The sequence below is a fragment of the Rhinatrema bivittatum genome, chromosome 3 (genome assembly GCF_901001135.1).
Source record: "Rhinatrema bivittatum chromosome 3, aRhiBiv1.1, whole genome shotgun sequence".
NCBI classification, from domain to species: Eukaryota; Metazoa; Chordata; class Amphibia; order Gymnophiona; family Rhinatrematidae; genus Rhinatrema; species Rhinatrema bivittatum.
In genome coordinates this window covers 532,905,233-532,921,630 of record NC_042617.1, presented here as the reverse complement: position 1 = coordinate 532,921,630, position 16,398 = coordinate 532,905,233, and positions in this window count along the sequence as shown.

Below are 16,398 nucleotides of genomic sequence, written 5' to 3'. Positions count from 1 at the left end.
TGCTGTCTAGAAATGCCTTTAAAATTTTAATAAAGGATTGTTCAGACAGAGTGCAACATCAATTTAAGTCAATGGTATATTGTCGGGGAGTGGAGAGAGTGGGACTTGGTGCTGGAGGTAGCCCTCCCTTTGCCTACCTTGCGCTGAAAAAGATTTCTTTAATTTTGCTGTTTCTGCCTGGTGGAGGAGAGATTCGGGCTGGGGGCGGAACCCGGAAGTGACATCACTGGGAGGCACCCCGAGGCCCGATAAAGAGTGGCGTCCCACGGCACTAAAGTCGGGAGTGGAGAGAGTGGGACTTGGTGCTGGAGGTAGCCCTCCCTTTGCCTACCTTGCGCTGAAAAAGATTTCTTTAATTTTGCTGTTTCTGCCTGGTGGAGGAGAGATTCGGGCTGGGGGCGGAACCCGGAAGTGACATCACCGGGAGGCACCCCGAGGCCCGATAAAGAGCGGCGTCCCACGGCACTAAAGTCGGGAGTGGAGAGAGTGGGACTTGGTGCTGGAGGTAGCCCTCCCTTTGCCTACCTTGCGCTGAAAAAGATTTCTTTAATTTTGCTGTTTCTGCCTGGTGGAGGAGAGATTCGGGCTGGGGGCGGAACCCGGAAGTGACATCACCGGGAGGCACCCCGAGGCCCGATAAAGAGCAGGCGTCCCACGGCGAGCAGCCGTCGGCACGCTGCCGAAGCCGCGCACCAAAGGGGCGCGCCCCTGGAGGAGAAAATAGCATGGGAAGGAAACGTAAGTCAAAAAATTATACTTCTTCTCCTACATCTCCGGTGTCAAAACGAGTAGGACCAATGGACTCGCACATTATTAGGGTGCGTGAGTCCACTGAAGGGGGAATAATAGAAGCGGCTACAAATATAGGTACCACTTCTACCCCCAAGTCCTCACAACATCCATCAGAATACCCTACTGAGCCTGTTGTTATTCAAGATATATTTGATTCTAGAACTGAGAACATGGTGAGGAATACCACTGTCCCTTGTCCAAGGGCTTTGGAATTTGAAGTAGTGGTGGAAGAAAAAGTTGTGGAACCAGAGAGTGTTTCACTGTTAGATTTGTGGAGACTGATGTCGAATTTGGATAAAAAGTTTACAGGGGCGATGTCTAGAGTACATGTTTTTTCGGAAGAAACAAGGAAAAAACTTGAGGATCTAGACACCAGAACTGAAAAAACTGAATTATCCTTGGTGAGTTTAAATCCAATAGTTAAGAACATTCAAGCGACTAATGCAACTTTTATAAAAGATAACCTGGCACTTCATACTAGAATGGAAATAATGGAAAACGATATGAGATCTTGTAACTTGCGATTATTGAATTTTCCAAAGTCCAGACTAATGTCAGAGGTTGAATTATTTAGGAAGTATATATTGGAAATCCTTTCCTATGATTCTCAGAATGTACCTATTATATCTAAATTGTATTATTTACCTTTAAGGAGAATCAATCAAGTAACTGAAGGAGGTGTGGATACTCTAGAGAGTCCTGGTGTATCAACCTTCCTTGAGGATTCTTTAGATAATATTGAAACTCGTGCCACCTTGCTTGTGACATTTTCTTTAAAAAAAGATAAAGATTTGTTTTTCAACAAATATTTTCAGAATAAAAACTTTAATTTCTGCGGGCAGAAGATTCAGATCTTCCCTGACGTTTCTCGTGTAACACAAGCAAGGAGGAAACAGTTTCTATTATTAAAGCAGGCTGTATTAGATATAGGGGCAACCTTTTTCTTGAAATTCCCATGTAAATGTCAAATTACGTATCAAACTAATAAGTTTGTCTTTTTTGATCCCTTACAATTGCAACGTTTTATTGGGGATAAAGTTGAAAATTAATCAGTGGGATTAGAAATTAATTCCCCAATATCACAGAAAAACCAAGAGTCAAGAAAAGGAGATTCATTAGGCTCAGGTAGGACCCACAGTCACCCATTCTTGACGAATGGACAGCCAACAGATACACCCCCCCACTCAAACAGGTCATTAAGAAATTCTTTAAAATCCAGGATTACAGTGGGCTCTGGTAGAATTAGACCTGTGATGAGGAGACACACAATGTACCAAATGCAAAAAGAACAAAAAGCCTTCTCTATATTAAAAACTAATGAAGTTCTTGAGAAAAACATTGAAGTGTTACCAGAAAAGAGAAAAAAACCACAATGCATGCAGAATATCAAGTTCCATAACCAAAAGAAAAATCTAACTGAGATGGATAACTCTGTCAACAGTGGCACAACTGCAAAAGGAAAGAGTGAAGGGAATAACAAATCTCAACTAAAGTCTCATAAGGAGTCCAGGAAAAGCAATAACCTTAAAGAGAGTACCTGGAAGGCTATGTCCACAAATGCTCATAGTTTGGGAAATAAAATCCCAGATCTACAGGCCCTAATGACAGAGGCAGAATTGGACATTGTTGCTATCACAGAGACATGGTTCACAGAATCTCATGAATGGGATACAACAATACCAGGCTATAACTTGTTAAGGAAGGACAGAGTGGATAGAAAAGGGGGAGGTGTGGCTCTTTATGTCAGAAACAACATCCAAGCATCTGAGCTGCAAGGAAGTTGGGGCAAGGAAGAAGCACTATGGGTCGACCTAAAAAAAGATGACGGAGCATCCATTTATATTGGAGTGGTTTACAGGCCTCCAAACCAAAAGGAAGAGCTGGACAGAGATCTGGTTGAAGACATCCATAAGATAGGTAAGAAGGGAGAAGTGGTGATCGTGGGTGACTTTAATATGCCAGATGTAGACTGGAAAATCCCATCTGCAGAAACTAAAAATAGTAGAGCGATAGTGGATGCCATGCAAGTAACTTTGTTCAAACAAATGGTGTTGGAACCCACGAGAGAAGGAGCTATACTCGACTTAGTGCTCACTAATGGAGATAATGTCTCCGATGTCCAGGTGGGCACCCACCTCAGCACCAGTGATCATCAAACGATATGGTTTAATATCACTAAAAGAATAGGGAAAAGAACCACAAAGACCCGAGTTTTACAGTTCAAAAACACAGACTTTGAGGAAATGGGGAAGTACCTGGAGGAAGAACTAAAAGGATGGGAGAATGAAAGAGATGTGGATCAGCAGTGGACCAATCTAAAAGGAGCAATCACCAAGGCAACTGCTCTATATGTTAGAAATGTAAAGAAAAGCAAAAGAAAATTGAAACCTATCTGGTTCTCAAAGGAGGTGGCTGACAAAATTAAAGCTAAAAGAACAGCATTCAAAAAATACAAAAGATCCCAAAGGGAGGAGCACAAAGAAGAATATTTGTTTCAACTGAGGGAGACGAAGAAATTAATCAAGTTGGCAAAAAGTCAAGCGGAAGAGAGGATTGCCAAGGAGATAAAAAATGGTGACAAAACATTTTTCAGATACATCAGCGAAAAGAGAAAGGTCCAAAGTGGTATAGTGAAATTGAAAGGTGGTAATGATCAATGTGTGGAGAGAGATGAAGAAATGGCAGAAATATTAAACGAATACTTCAGCTCTGTGTTCACTAAAGAAGACCCTGGAGAAGGACCATCTCTACACAACAAGAAACTGGAGGGAAGTGGAATAGATGAAAATCCTTTTACAGTAGAAAATGTATGGGAAGAGCTAAAGAATCTGAAAGTGGACAAAGCTATGGGGCCTGATGGGATTCATCCAAGGATACTGAGGGAGCTCAGAGATGTTCTGGCGGGTCCGCTGTGTGACCTGTTCAATAGATCCCTAGAAACGGGAGTGGTACCAAGAGATTGGAGAAGAGCGGTGGTGGTCCCGCTTCACAAGAGTGGGAACAGGGAGGAGGCTGGCAACTACAGACCGGTTAGCCTCACTTCGGTGGTGGGAAAAGTAATGGAGTCACTGCTGAAAGAGAGAATAGTGAACTATCTACAGTCAGGAGAATTAATGGACCAGAGGCAACATGGATTCACCAGGGGAAGATCCTGTCAGACAAATTTGATTGACTTTTTTGACTGGGTAACCAAAGAATTGGATCAAGGAAGAGCGCTCGATGTCATCTACTTGGATTTCAGCAAAGCTTTTGATATGGTTCCGCACAGGAGACTGGTGAATAAAACGAGAAGCTTAGGAGTGAGGGCCGAGGTGGTGACCTGGATTGCAAATTGGTTGACGGACAGAAGACAATGTGTGATGGTAAACGGAACTTTCTCTGAAGAGAGAGCGGTTTTAAGTGGTGTACCACAAGGATCGGTTTTGGGACCGGTCCTGTTCAATATCTTTGTGAGCGACATTGCGGACGGGATAGAAGGTAAGGTTTGTCTTTTTGCGGATGACACTAAGATCTACACAGAGTGGACATGCCGGAAGGAGTGGAGAGAATGAGACGGGATTTAAGGAAACTGGAAGAGTGGTCGAAGATATGGCAGCTGAGATTCAATGCCAAGAAGTGCAAAGTCATGCATATGGGGAGTGGAAATCCGAATGAACTGTATTCGATGGGGGGGGGAAAGGCTGATGTGCACGGAGCAGGAGAGGGACCTTGGGGTGATAGTGTCTAATGATATGAAGCCTGCGAAACAATGTGACAAGGCGATAGCAAAAGCCAGAAGAATGCTGGGCTGCATAGAGAGAGGAATATCGAGTAAGAAAAGGGAAGTGATTATTCCCATGTACAGGTCCTTGGTGAGGCCTCACCTGGAGTACTGTGTTCAGTTCTGGAGACCGTATCTACAAAGAGACAAAGACAAGATGGAAGCGGTACAGAGAAGGGCAACCAAGAAGGTGGAGGATCTTCATCGGATGACGTACGAGGAGAGATTGAAGAATCTAAATATGTACACCCTGGAGGAAAGGAGGAGCAGGGGTGATATGATTCAGACTTTCAGATACTTGAAAAACTTTAATGATCCAAAGACAACGACAAACCTTTTCAGACGGAAAAAAATCAGCAGAACCAGAGGTCACGAGCTGAGGCTCCGGGGAGGAAGACTAAGAACCAATGTCAGGAAATATTTCTTCACGGAAAGGGTAGTGGATGCCTGGAATGCCCTTCCGGAGGAAGTGGTGAAGTCTAAAACTGTGAAAGACTTCAAAGGGGCGTGGGATAAACACTGTGGATCCATCAAGTCTAGTGGGCATAAATATAGAGGAGGTGGTAAAACACTGCACGGAGAGGCAGTAGCCACAGAGGCATTCACGGAGCGGGATGCCAGTGGCGAGTAGTTGTTCCACCTTCAGGCAGCAAAATACTGCACGGAGCGGCAGTAGCCACAGAGGCATTCACGGAGCGGGATGCCAGTGGTTTGTGTTCCACCTTCACGGAGCGGAAGGTTGGAGGGCTGCCATCTCCAAAAAAACAAAAAACAAAAAAACCAAAACAAAAAAACAAAAAACAAACAAGCAAAACAGAGGTGGGTAAGAGTATGGGGCAGGGGTGTGGCCGTTTATTGCGGCAGTTGCTACCCCTGATTGAGCTGGATGTTCATTAGGATGCGGATACGGCACTGCTCTCTGCATTGGTGGAGGGGTGGAAGGGAATTGGGGCCGGAGGGTGCTGGAAGCCAATAGTGACGGGGGAGGGGGAGAAAAAAAGGGGTGGGGGGGAAGATAAAAAAAAAAAATGGATAAACTGCGTAGCTTGCTGGGCAGACTGGATGGGCCGTTTGGTCTTCTTCTGCCGTCATTTCTATGTTCTATGTTTCTATGGATGAAAAACAAAAAGATTGACAGAAATGCACTTAGGGGCGGATTTTCAGAGCCCTGCTCGCGTAAATCTGCCCAAAACCGGGCGGATTTACGCGAGCAGGGCCCTGCGCGCCGGTGAGCCTATTTTACATAGGCTCACCGGCACGCGCAGAACCCCGGGACTCGCGTAAGTCCCGGGGTTTTCGGAGTGGGCGTGTCGGGAGGCGTGTCGGGGGGCGGGGCCGGAGCGCGCGGCGTTGCGAGGGCGTGTCGGCAGCGTTTTGGGGGTGGGTACGGGGGCATGGCTACGGCCCGGGGGCGTGGCCGCGCCCTCCGTACCCACCCCCAGGTCGCGGCCCGGCGCGCAGGAGGCCCGCTGGCGCGCGGGGATTTACGCCTCCCTCCGGGAGGCGTAAATCCCCCGACAAAGGTAGGATGCGGGTTTAGACAGGGCCGGGCGGGTGGGTTAGGTAGGGGAAGGGAGGGGAAGGTGAGGGGAGGGCAAAGGAAAGTTCCCTTCTAGGCCGCTCCGATTTCGGAGCGGCCTAGGAGGGAACGGGGGTAGGCAGCGCGGCTCGGCGCGCGCAGGCTATACGAAATCGATAGCCTTGCGCGCGCCGATCCAGGATTTTAGCCGATACGCGCGACTACGCGCGTATCTACTAAAATCCAGCGTACTTTTGTTTGCGCCTGGAGCGCAAACAAAAGTAGGCTGTTCGCGCTCGTCTGAAAATCTACCCCTTAGTCTTTATATCTCCTTCTCCCCTAGATGTGGGCTAGATCAGATAAATTTTCTTGAAAAGACATGTATACAATGATAATTACTTTTTGGATTCTGTATTCATGATTATATCATTGGATGTAAATGTTATAATTTGAAAAATTGCAAATAAAAAAAAAATGGTATATTGTCTAAGATGTCAAGATTAAAAAGGGTATATCTGAAAAAGGATCCTATGTGGTCTTCAAAGCTCATTTACTATTAACATCTTTTGATTATTCTAATATCAGTTCAATAAAAATTATCACAAGCTGCAAAGAATCCAGATTCAATATGGCTACTTAAGCTCTAAAATATACAGTTATATAAAGATAAAATATCCGCAGATATTTTATTCAGATGGCTAATAAATTTGTACAGTTTTTATTTATTTAGATTTTTATATTTAATAGGTATAGTACTAAGACTTGACCAAAATGAAAAAAAGTGAGGCGACAACCCTTGAACTGACAGCTATTCAAGACAAATTTATTAAAAATCCTTTCCTAATAAGAGAATAATACATCTCTTGGCCAGATGGAATTATTACAGATTTCTTAAAAACTTTAAAAAACGAACATCAAGCAGTTTTTGCATAATATCAAATTGTATGTCAAATCAAAACATATTTAAAAGGAACTAAGCAAAAATTACACATTGGAGATCATATAGGACAACATTATTATTGAATATTAATTAGAACATCTAAAAAAATGATAAAGGACAAAAAAGTAGCAATTCTATTGCCTCATCCTATCTATACCAATTAAATATTTTTATATCACTGAGAAAAAGGTAAGACTGTATCAGAATATTATTCTGTGCAGTTTTTTATACCAAAATTGAAGTGACTTGCCATTGTCCTAGCCTTACTTACCATAAAGACATTTATTTACTAGGGTAAGGTGCAACTATCTGATGGAGGCCTTGTCTAACACGTCTAATTCAGAACAGCTTTTAGGGCAGATTTTAAAAGGTATGCCCGATTTTATAACATGCGCGCGCAGCCGCGCGCATGTTATAAAATCAGTGGTTGGCGCGCACAAAGGGGTGCACACTAGTGCATCTTGCACGTGCCGAGCCCTCGGGGAGACCAGCTGGCTTTCCCCGTTCCCTCCGAGGCCAGAGGCAGGCGTAACTTGCACGCGCCGGCAGTTGGCCAGCGGGCGATCCCCTGGCCCAGCGGCCTTGCAGAGGCTTCTGGCCCCACCCCCGCCCCACCTCAGACTGCCCCGCCCATTTTTTCAAGCCCCGGGACTTACATGCATCCCGGGGTTTTATGCACGCCGACGGGCCTTTTGAAAATAGGCTCAGCGCACATCACCCTTTGAAAATCTGCCCCTTTGTGAATTTGATTCACACAATTTAAATGTATCCATCTCAAAAACTAAAGTCATGGCAGAATCTCTAGTATTGCTACTATTTATCACGTCTATAGTGCTACTAGACATATGTAACACTGTACAAATACAGGTAATAGACCATCCCTGCCCCATAAAACACACAACCTAGATTGAGAGGGATACAAGGTAAGGATGGCCCATTGTCTCCCTTACCTTTTGTTCTCAATTTTAGAAACACTGATTTTTGTGCATAAGTTCACTTTGAAAATTATCTGAAATAAGGAGCAAAAACTCACCCACACAAAGTGACATCTGCTCTTTCCAATACATAACCTGCATGTGTTAATTTATGCACATATTTTTTAAATCAAAAGTGTACATATAAATTCAAACTCTGCCCCCAACTCCAACCCCAATTGTACACATAAAAATATACACAAAATCGGGTTATGCATACATTGTTATGAGCATAAACTCCGGGCAATTTTATAAAAGCCATTTGAGCACATAAACCTGTTAATGCATGTAGATGGATTTAAAAAATTAATCCCAGATTGGGAGAAAAGCCATAAAGGTGAATTTTAAAAGCCTGATATGTGTTGAAATTAAGGGATGCGTGAATATGTTGGGCTCGTGCACGCCAAGCGTATTTTAAAAGCCACTCGGATATATGCATAAATGTCACTATGCGCACATCTCAGAACTGCTGAAAAAGGAGCATGGCGTGGGTGGGGCATAGGCTGTACATGGGCATTTCGAGACTTTAACCAGAAATTTGCACATAAATACTTATCGATCCGGTGCACCTCGAGGCCCCCTGCCATGTAACTTTACTTCTGCTATGAATCGCATGTAAGTAAAAGAAAAAAATAACAAGCAATTTCAGAAGGATTTAAAGTGTCTGGGTAACTGGGGAGGTGGACAGGCTATCAAATCAAAGGGAGTTTGAGGATCTATCTGTTAACTGGGTGAACTGGGAATGAACTGATAAAAGTAAAAATTACTACTTACCTGATAATTTCCTTTCTTTTAGTGAAGGGTAGGTCAATCCCAACAAGAGAGTTATGCACCTCTGCCAGCAGATGGAAACAGAGCAAAAGCTGACAGTCACGGCCATATAGTCCGCTCACCAGTATTCCCTGAAAAAGCCAAACTGTGGACAAACTGATTATAGTTGAACATTATTAACAACAGGCAAACATTCATGTTTTTCAACCAACAGAATCACTGAATTCAGTCAAAGAATGGAATATATCTAGCAAACTAAGGACTAGAGAAGTCACTTATCAGTTGACAACGAAGAGCAGGAATCATACTCTGCATAGCTTGCCCTAAGAAAGGCTAACCACAAATTTAAACAACAGCAGCCAAGAGCGGGTCTGGGATTGACCTACCCTTCAGTAAAGGAAAGAAAATTATCAGGTAAGTACTAATTTCTCCTTCCTTAGCATTCAGATACATCAATCCCAAGAAGTGAGATGTACCAAAGCTAATCTTTATTTATTTATTTATTATTTTTATTATACCGAGTTTCATGATAGGAATCACATCAACCCGGTTTACAATTAACAATGTGAGTAAAGGCAGAGAGTAACATAGTAAAACATTTCCCAATTCAACGTCACATATATAGAATGAAATTTAACAAATATAATAACAATATTTAGGATGTGAGAAAGTTACAAAAAACAAGTGAGAAAGTTACAAAAAACAATCTTGAAAAAGGTGGGAGGCTGCCAGCAGTCCAAGCAATACTGCCTGCGAAAAGACAGCATCCTCCCTAGCCCTAACATCCAAGTGGTAATGCTTGGAGAAGGAGAGCAAGGATGACCATGTCACCACTCAGCAAATTTCAACAGCAACAACAAACAAAATTTTGCCCATGATACTGCCTGAACCCATGTGGAATGTGATCTAATCTGTTTCGGTAAGACAACATCAGCAGCCTCCTAGGCTGTCATAACAACTTCCTTAACCCAGTGGGCAATCATTGCCTGCATCAACGGAGCTCCTTACTTACCTCCACCATAAAGCACGAATAGGCAATCAGACTTGCAAACAACCTTAGTCACCTCCTAACACTGCCGTAAAGGATGCTTGACAACGAAGGAAAGCAAAAGGCGGAACTCATCTTCATCTCTGTCCCTGTCCAAGGCAGGCAGAGAAATGACTGATTCAAATGAAATTCTGAAACCACTTTAGGCAAAAAAGAGAGCACTGTCTGAAGTTGAACTGCACCCAGAGTCATACAGAAAAGGCTCATGACAGGAAAGAGCCTACAGCTCAGGGTACTGATGTGCCAATTAGATTACTACCAGAAACCTGTCTTCAAGGTAAGCAGCTGCAAGGAAAGAGTATGCAGCAGTAGAAAAATTGGACCCACCAAAAACTCAAGGACCAAGTTAAAGTCCCACAAAGGCACTGGAAGCCGCAACAAGTAGTGAAGATGTTTAACTCCCTGCAAGAAACAAGACATGTCCGGATGGGAAGTCAAAGGTCCTCCAATGACTCTTTCCCTATAAGAAGCCAGGGCTGTGACTTGAACCTTCAAGGTGCTAAGGGCCAAACCCTTAAGCAAGCCGTCCTGTAAAAATTCCAAAATCAAAGGAATATTCACCTTGAGCGGTTAAGTACCTTGCTCAGAACACCAGGCCTCAAGACCCTCCAAACTCTAACTTAGGCTAGAGAAGTAAAACATTTCTGGGCCCAAATAAGAGTAGAAATTATAGCAGGTGAAAAACTGCTTCAACAACTGAGCCCTTTCAAAGACCAAACCATAAGACAGAATCATTCTGGATCCTCTTGCAGAATAAGCCCCTGTTGTAAAGGTTCATCCGAGATGGTAGTCCGAGGGGACTCTCCACCAGAAGTCTATGGAGATTGCCTATGGCCTTTGAACCCAAACTGGAACCAGTACAAGGACAGTGTTGGATTGACTTGTAAACCTTCTGGACCAGACTGCATATCAAAGGTCAGGGGAAATGCATACAGCAGGGTGCAATGTGGCCACTCCTGAAAAACAGCATCGATGCCCATCATTTTTGGGTCCCACCTGCGACTGAAGAAGTGCAGAATCTTGGTGTAGCTAAAGCTCACCAACAGGCCTAGATCTGATAGGCCCCAGCAGTTCACAAGAAGTAGAAAGGCCTCATCATCCAGCTCCCATTCTCCTAGGTCCACGTTTCTACTGATTAGGAAATTGGCTCTGAAATTGTTCTTTCCAGCTATGATAAGGTGGATATGCTTAGGAGAAGCTGCTCAACTAAAGGAGGGGTTATCCTCATTGTGTCACCCTCAATTCTAGTCCCCACAGACTGCAGAGTTGGACCATCAATGGCAAAATTAGAAGGGGGTAAATCACCTTGAGCATCCAGGCAACCCTGACACAAGTTTATAGAAAGCTGTGGCTGAATATCCTTGAAGTGGCATGTAGCACAATATATAAGCACTTAGGCTTCCTTGCTGTGGGTGCCTTGGTTGTAAGCGTGCAGAATGGTGAAAGCTCACACCTAGAATATGCATGCGTAAAACCTGCACCCAAAATGGGCGTCCAAAAAGTGTAGGCACATGTATATGCACACGTATGCACGCCTAGGCCTTGCGGCTAACTAGGCACCCAATCTGGGTGCCCAGTAAATCAACATACCTAAGCAGGACACACAAACGGACGATAAGGCACTCACCGAGAGGCCCACAGCACAAAAAATGCGCACAAAGACCTTACAGCTACATGTGCTCAAAAAGGGAGAAGCCTGCAAGTAGGGGTCTAGCAAAATGGCTGCTCAACCCGCCATGCCTGCACTGCTTCCTCAGCTCACAGAACTCCCCAGCGACAAGAGCAGCCTAGCCTATGATCTTTCTCTTTGTTTTTGTTTGTTTTTTTTTTTAAATAAGAAAAACATTCACCTGTGCCCAGCCCTCCGTGGCTGAGAGCAGGAACAGGTCCCAGCTATGGAGAGAAAGAGAAAAACCCTCACCACTGAGCCTTTCTCAGTCTGCAACCATTAATCGCACTTTAGATCCAGGCCCCTCAAGCCTACCAGACTGGAGCACTCTACTCTGGTAGGAACTGTATGGTATCCCTCAGGAGGCAAGTGGTGCTGTCGCCGTTCTGTCCCAAAAAAGTTGTCAAAGTTGGGTGCACAACTGGGTACACAGGAGCGCGCCGATGCCCACAGCAATAAAAGGCATGACATCACCTCACAGCCAATCGCATGCCAAAGGATTAAACCTGGAAGCGGGGCCTAGCCAAATGACTGTTCAACCTGCCGTACCTGCATTACTTCCTCACCTCATCGAACCCCCCAGAGACACGAGCTGGACAGGCGAACGCTGAGGTAACAGACCCTTTCTCCTGCTTTTCTCTCGCTGCTGTATCATTTTTATTTTTTTATAAAGCAAAAAAAAGTTTTACCTGAGCTCAGCCTTCCTTGGCTGAGAGCAAATACGGGTCCTGGCTATGGGGGGAGAGGGCTAAAGCCTTCGCCACTGAGCCTCTTTCTGCTGGCAACCACTATTGGAATTTCTGGTCCACGGCAGTTAAGGTTATCGGACTGAGGGCACTCTACTGAGACTGCATAGTATCACCTCAGAGGCAAGCGGTGCTAGACGTCTCATCTTTCTATTATCTCCTTTCAATTCCTTCTTCTTTTCTTCTCTCTCTTTTTTTTTTTTTTTAAAATCACAGACAATCCCCCGAAGGGAAATGCATGTCCACCATCTGCTAGAGACAGAGAATACGGGCGAGCTGATGTTGGGGCGGGACTATATGGCCATGATGTCAGCTTTTGCTCCGTCCCCATTTGCTGGTAGAGGTGCATAACCCACTTGTTGGGTTTGACCTACCCGAATGCTAAGGAACTGGTAAATGCATCGGCATGCGTCCCTTTTAAAATCCCCCCACTTACGAGACAGAAGCGGGATTTGCACGCACAGGCGCACGCCCACTTAAAATTCAGTGCCCATGTTTAGGCTTTGCTTTTTCATTGCGGTATATCTGCAAATGTATTTTAAAGAAAGGGGAGGAAACATTTGTGTTTTTTCAAGTTGACCAGCTAAAGCAGTTTATTGAAGCCCTTAGGCCGGTAACATCTTCTCCCAATGCTTAGAGATAGAAGGTCTATTTGAATTTATCACTGTCGGTCTATGCGAAGCCCATTCCTTTTGATTTTTGTTAGAACTCCTGTTTATATAATAATGTTTGCCACTCAAGGGCTATATCTTTAATGTTAAAATTTGAATATCCTTATTATAAAGTTTGTTAGTGGAGATTATAATTTTGTGGATTGTATACGGAAGTTTGAGGGGTTTTTTTTTTCAAATAATGTAAAAGTGATTACAATGTGATACAATCTCATATGGAAGGATCATATGGAATCATAAATAAACAATTAAAAAAAAAAATTCAGTGCACATGTGAGCACATCCAGGCTATTTTATAACATGCACGTGCATATACATGCGTATGTTATAAAATAGCCGCGTCCCTGGGTGCGGGCCAACGAATGCGTGCGCTTGTGTGGATAGCCTGAAAACCTGACTGGTTAGGTGAGTCCTGATGACTGGGTTGAGAACCCCTGTTTCAATGCGTTCTAGTGGATGGTGAGCAATTATCTCTCTTTTTACACAAAATACTCATTTTAAGAGCTCCCAAACGTTGGTTTCCGCTCTGAGGTTCTGCAAACTGCTGTCTTCTGAGTCTGTAAGGCTAGTTGGAGTTTGACTGTCAGGAGAGGATTTGTCTTCTGTGACTTGGGCAAGAACTTGTTTTCCTGTTCTGATAGTACTGAAGTTAAACTCTTGAGTTTTGGCCTGATCATTATCTATCATTTCACCGTCACAGGCATAATCCTTTCTATTGAAAGCAAAGGTGAATATATATTATATATGTTCTCCTCTTGTACTGCTGCCCTCAGCCTTTGCCTCCTTCTGTGCCACGATGGTACTGGGCTTCTCCTTTTTCTGATCTGCTAAACTGTAGACTGCTTGATTCATGCTATGAATAAAAGAGAACAGAAAGAGATTAATACTTTACATAACCTTAACACTGGTATATGAAGATTAATCTTCATTATCCAGCACCGAACACCCAGACAACAGAATACAGAAAGTGATAGTGAAGTTTCTCTCTGCCTATATGAAGTGGTAAAGTTTATAACCAAGGCTGAATAAAGAAGAAGGTCAACAGTCCTGAGCTCCCCAGTGTCCATCATCCATCTTCTTCAGACCATATTTTTTAGCATTATAAACTTTAATGGAGCATTAGTACAGTATGCTGGAATGAATTAATTATATTTTCAGGCTGTCATAAACTTTCAAGGGTATTAAAACTCAATAGAAAAATGCCTGTCGTAAATTGCAGAATTTGAGAATTCAGAAATGTAATGATGTAGGGCACGTGTAGTCCATTTCCCCTCAAGACTGAAAAAGTGTATAATCCATAGTGCTCACAAAATATCCCAAGGCCTTCTTTCCACCTTTATGTATGTGTCTGCATCTGCTCAATCCCCAGTTCTTTCTCTCTCCACTTTCCCCCACTCAGTATTCAGCAATCTGTCCTTTCCCCTCCTTGATTCATCCTTCCCCTCAATGCCTCCCCCCACCAAGCCTTTATGCCCCTTTAGCAACCCCCCAGCTTCAATTTTCCCCCATAGCAGCTCATGCCCTTATCTCAGCAGAATGGGTCAACAGCTCTCCCCCCAACATCACACCTCAATGCCCACGCTCATTGTCAGCACCCCTCCTTCTTCCAGCCTCAATCCTCCTGCTTATTTATGGATGTATAATGTCTCTGTGTGTGTGTGTGTGTGTGTGTGTGTGTTTGTGTGTGAGGGAGCTCCATTCAGCAACTCAAAAGAGAAACAAACTGGAGCTTTGAGCCACTGGCTAGCAATGTGATTAATTGGTTGCTTGGTAAAAGCTGATTAGTCTGCGAGAGACTTTTTAATGTCAGATTCCTTTTGTGACAGCCTAACTTCTTTCATATAGGATGGCTTATGCTGCTGAGGCACAGTCTTGAGGAGGATATGTTATTCAATTTCACCAGAGGGAGATTGTGTCAAATGAATCCAACTGACTTTTTTGACTGGGTGACCAGATATTAGATCAAGGGCATGCGCTGGATGTGGTTTGCTTGAATTTCAGCAAAGCTGTTTGATATTGTCCCCCATAGGAGGCTCATGAATAAACTGAGCAGCATGGGGATGGATCCCAAGGTGGTGGACTGGATTAGAAGCTGATTGAGACATGAGATGACAGAGGCTGGTAGTAAAAGGAATTCACTCAGAGGAGTGAAAGGTGATTAGTGGAGTGCTTCAGGGATCGGTCCTGTTCAATATCTTTGAGAGGGACGTTGCTGAGGGGTTAGAAGGAAATGTTTGCCTTTTTTGCAGATGGCACAAAGATCTGCAACAGAGTGGACACCCCTGAGGGAGCAGACACAATGAAAAATTATCTAAACAAGCATGAGAAGTGATCAAATGTTTGGCAGTGAAGTTTCAGTGTGAAAAACTTCAGGCATGCATTTGGGATGCAGAAATCGGAGGGAGTGATACACATTGGGAGTTGAAGAGCAGATGATGTGCATTGACTCGGGGTGATAGTGTCTGATGATGTCAGGGTAGCGAAACTGTGTGATAAGGCCATGACCAGAGCCAGGAGGATTCTTGGGTGTATAGTGAGAGGTATAATCAGCAAAAAACAAGAGGTGATAATGCCTCTGTGCAAGTCATGGGTGAGGCCTCACCTGGAGAACTGTGTTCGATTCTGGAAAGAGGCTAGAGGCGCCTCAGAAAGAGACTATTGAAATGGTGTGGGGACTGCCCCCAAAGCCATTATGAGATCAGACTGAAGGGCCTAAATATGAATATCATAGAAAAGAGGAAAGATATTTAAATACCTGAAAGGTAACATGGTGCAAAAGAGGAAAATCTTCTTCACTAGAAGGGAAGCTGTACTAGGAGTCATGTTGGAGAACTCCAAGAGCGAAGACTTGGGAACAACAGAAAACATAGAAATATAGAAATGATGGCAGAAAAGGACCAAATGGTCCATCCAGTCTGCCCTGCAAGCTTATGCCAGTATCCGCTGCACCATGCAGGATACCCCCATGCTTATCAGTTTCCCAGACCGTAAAAGTCAGGGCCTTCGCAGGTTGCTGTCTGAATCCATTTCCCTGTTACCACTTGCCCTGGAAGCAGAGAGCAATGCTGAGTTGCATCAGAGTATCAGGCTTATTGGTTAAGGGTAGTGGCAGCCACATCAGCAAGTTACCCCCATGCTTATTTGTTCCCCAGACCGTAAAAGTCAGGGCCTTCGCAGGGTGCTGTCTGAATCCAATTCCCCTTTTTCCCCTTGCCGTTTAATGTCAGGAAATATTTTTTTCACAGAAAGGGTGGTGGATGCCTGGAATGCCTTTCTGGAGGAGGTGATGGAGGCAAACACAATAGCAGAATTAAAAAATGTATGGGATAAGCACAGAGGATCCACAGTAACAAGAGAATGGAAATGAAGTACATTTCAGATAACCTGCACAGAGCAGCAGTTACAACCCAAAACAGCAGAGGTACAGTTTCATGGGGGTAACCTGCATGGAGCAGCAGTTAACAACCCCCAAACGGCAATGAACAATCTGCATCAGGATTCGAAGAAA